Source organism: Pavona decussata, unplaced genomic scaffold (genome assembly GCF_977016875.1).
Source record: "Pavona decussata unplaced genomic scaffold, jaPavDecu1.1 SCAFFOLD_6, whole genome shotgun sequence".
NCBI classification, from domain to species: Eukaryota; Metazoa; Cnidaria; class Anthozoa; order Scleractinia; family Agariciidae; genus Pavona; species Pavona decussata.
This window is the reverse complement of record NW_028145430.1, coordinates 6,152,191-6,155,814: the sequence shown is the minus strand read 5'-3', so window position 1 is coordinate 6,155,814 and position 3,624 is coordinate 6,152,191. Positions and strand designations below refer to the sequence as shown.

Sequence of the window (3,624 nt, the reverse complement as noted above, 5' to 3'; positions counted from 1 at the left end):
AATTTGGGTCTAATTAGTGACAGCATGTAGAGGCCTATCAATTCACAGGTTTCCACTACATCATATGAACCCATTGTTACGTCGAACATGTTAGCTATGGACCCTGAAGGACGCAAAAAAGACCTATCGCATCAAATGGAAAGTACTCAAAAAATGCAAGCCCTATAATAACACTAACAAGAAATGCAACCTATGTCTTCACGAAAAGTTCATTTTAATCTGTAGAAAAGATCTTTGTAGCCTGAACAAACGCAATGAATTGGCAAGTTCATGCCCTCACAGAAACAGATACGTACTTAAAACCTCTCGAATTACGTAAAGTGACCGTTTGTATCATGGCACGTGAATTGTATCACGCCACGTGGGATTGTATTTTATCGCTTAGCAACCACCAGTTTTTGATTGCTTTATATAGCCAGCTTTTAAATCTTTACCGGTCATTCGTTGAAGTTGCCTGATGAGTGTGGTCAGCTCCTGATCATACGAAACAGAGCTGTAGCAATAAAACGATGAATCACTTCTGAAGCCTGAACTATTTTTTTCCTGATTGTATTCACTGCTCCTGCAAAGTTGAGCGCTCTTCGAAAATTGTTCTACACAAGGAATATATATATATGTAGTAAAATTAAATGTAATATGTAATAAAATTAAATGTAATAAATGATATTTACATTTTGTCACAAGGACATGAAAATTCATAAAAAATAAATAACTCCCCACAACACATACCGGCATGTCACAGATGTTCAATGTGATGTGAAATGATGTGAAGTGATGTGAAAGTGTTTACAATGTTTGCACCCCCTTACTCTAACTCCATGACACCTGACAGTTCTGTTTCACTGGATCTACCAGAATGTTCATCAGCCAAAGAACTGTTTTTATAGATTCTACCATACCCAAAATCAAAGTCCCAGGACAAATCATGCTCACAGTTTAAGTCACAATAGATGTATAATTCAAAAACTTCAAATACATCTCTGATCCTGTACAAAATGTCTACTGCATGTTGCCTTTCGTATCAAGAAAAGCTGATCAAATTCAAAGACAATGCTCTTTGTTTAGCGTTGCAAATACGACCATAAAAGGAGATTTTGAAACAATAGCTTTAGCGTCAAACAAAGGCTTATTAATTCAGGAGGGAAATTCAAACTTGCTGTTATTACAATAGCGAAATTCACGAGGGAAATTCAAAAATAGCCGATGACTGCACGAGTTCGAAATTTGCATATTTGGCAAGACCGTCGCGTTGCGAGTGAAAGCGTGATGGTTTTAAAACTAACACTTTTTCTTTAAGAGCCGCGCTAGCAACCGATGCTTTTGTTTTAAGACTAAATGACAACGACCACATTGATCCTTTTCAATCAAACGGTCTAATCGGGCGATTTTTCGAAGACGAAGCCTTTTCTTTCCTTTCTTTTTTTGACGAGTAAGGCAAGTTAGTTTTGAAATTCACAGCTCTTGACCAAGTGAAACCATCGATAAAAGCTTCACTTTTTTGCAGCGTTGTGCTGCGCGCTTTTATCGACTGATCCAGAATCGTATAAAAGAACTTTGCATTTCCAGGTTTCTTGCTTGGGGTCAATAACAATAATAGTAAACCTTCCGCAACTTTCCAAACCCCTCTCCCCTAGTGCCGCTAATTTGACACGCCGACAATTTTGTGACGATTTGAAATTCATCTTCGCCGAGTCTCGGAACAATTCCCTAAGCGCAATAAACAACAAAAGGCTTTTGTTTGGACTTGTGAAGACGAATTTGACTCACTACAATGGACCATTTCTTGATACGTTTGAACATAGGGTTCAAACTTATCACATCATCCACAGTAAAAAAGTACTTGCAAGTTTTTAATACAGACTTTATCAGCGTATCAGAGAAACCAGTTGTTATCTCTGACGACAGAACATAGCCAGCACATCTTTTGTTTAGTTCCTCCTTGTGGTCCGGTAAAAGTTCTTTAAGTTCTTCCTTCTGGTATTCTCAACACTTCTTGTCTAATGCCCCTGCAAATTGGTGGCGGGTGAATGAACCCAGACATAAACTGATAGTTTGACTTCATAACTGTCCCAAGGCATTTGCACGCTGCATGACAAATCACACAACAGTCGTGTGTGACATTAGTTGACGATGCTGTTGCTCCAAATTTGGTTAGAAGCACTTTACAGAGGCAATCATTGCTGTTTGTATAGAGTTCCATTTTCTCTTCATACTTCCTTAAGTGATGGCCAGTGAAGAACGGGAGAGACTTGGCTGGCTTGCCATCCGGGCCAGCTCTCCCTATCTCTTGTACGAAATCATTCACTTGACGGGGCGGTCCATAGTGGATGACTTGGCATACATCGCTCAAGTTTACACCTATTCCAAGGGCTGTTGAACACACCAAACTCCCTCTTCCTCAGATAATGTGGCAGCACACCTTCTGTGTGGTGCTGTAGAGTTTTTGCGTGGTACATGCCAATTAGCATGTTTGCAGAAATGTCTTCAGATCCTGTGGAGAAGTAAGCTAACTTGCCAAGTTCATATTTAAAATGTTTGAAAAGCTTTCCACAGTCTCTCTTTGATTTGCAATACACAATAGTTATCGGAGTTTTGTCAGCCTTTGTTTTCAGCATATCTATAATCCATGCAAATGTACTTGAAAGGTCTTTGTCGACCTTGTGCTTGTAGAGATAAATGTTGGGCTGATCAGGACTAACGCAAATTATGTGGGTATAAGCTTTCATGGACAAGCCTTTCCGGGTGTCCTCAATTACTTCCTCGCTGGCTGTGGCTGTTGAGGCGAGGACAGGTGTTCCTTGGGGTAGCAGCGAGCACACATCACCAATCCTGAAGAAACACTCCCTGAATGCAGGTTTCTTTGCTTTTTTGTTTCCCTTTCCCTTGAAAAGTGTCATGTTACACTAATTATCTTAACATGCACTACAAGGAGAAGACTGTGGTGGAAAAGGCAAGATGAAATAATTGATAATGCCTCTTTGTAGGTGTCAAATCCAGACATAAACACCCCCCCAGCATACCACAGGCATTTGCTAATGTTTATAATACCCAGAAAAAGTTACCAAACGGTAAAAAGTTGAGGGATAATAACTTCGGCGCATGGCATTATGTAAAAATATTGCAGCCAGCTTCGGCCATAAGTATGTGTGATGGTCATTGCTATTGTTCCTTGTTTGTGATGAATATATCTTCGATTTTAATGGTGCCGAAGGTTGTTATTGTAGCTCGTATTGTAATTCTAACGATGGAATTAATTTGTGCAAGGCGTATAACACTGGAAATTTGCATGCTTTATAAGCCAGAGAATTCAGTCATTTTACTCAGTGGCAACGTGGGTTTAAAAGGACGATGGATTCATCGGAAGAGGAAGGATTATTTATTACACTCTACGAAGGGAGATATTTCTGCAGAAATCAAAGGTAATGTTGAGTAATGTTTGGACGTCTCTGTCAGTGCTTTAATTCTTTATCGACTTTTAAAGGCAGCGTTACATCAAAGGGACTGACCACTAGAAAACTGATTGTGAGAGTGGGGCAAACGAAATTTATAAAAAGTAAAGATTTGGAGCTAAGAACAAAATGCAGACTGGAAGTAGGAAAAACAACCTTCATGAGCAATGACCAA

At 39.4% G+C, this 3,624-nt stretch overlaps 1 pseudogene; it reads right to left on the bottom strand.

Annotated features, from left to right (window-relative positions):
• Positions 1-805: 805 nt before the first annotated feature.
• On the bottom strand, positions 806-2,897 carry LOC146489432 (bifunctional 3'-5' exonuclease/ATP-dependent helicase WRN-like; annotated as a pseudogene).
• Between the last annotated feature and the right edge of the window lie 727 nt (positions 2,898-3,624).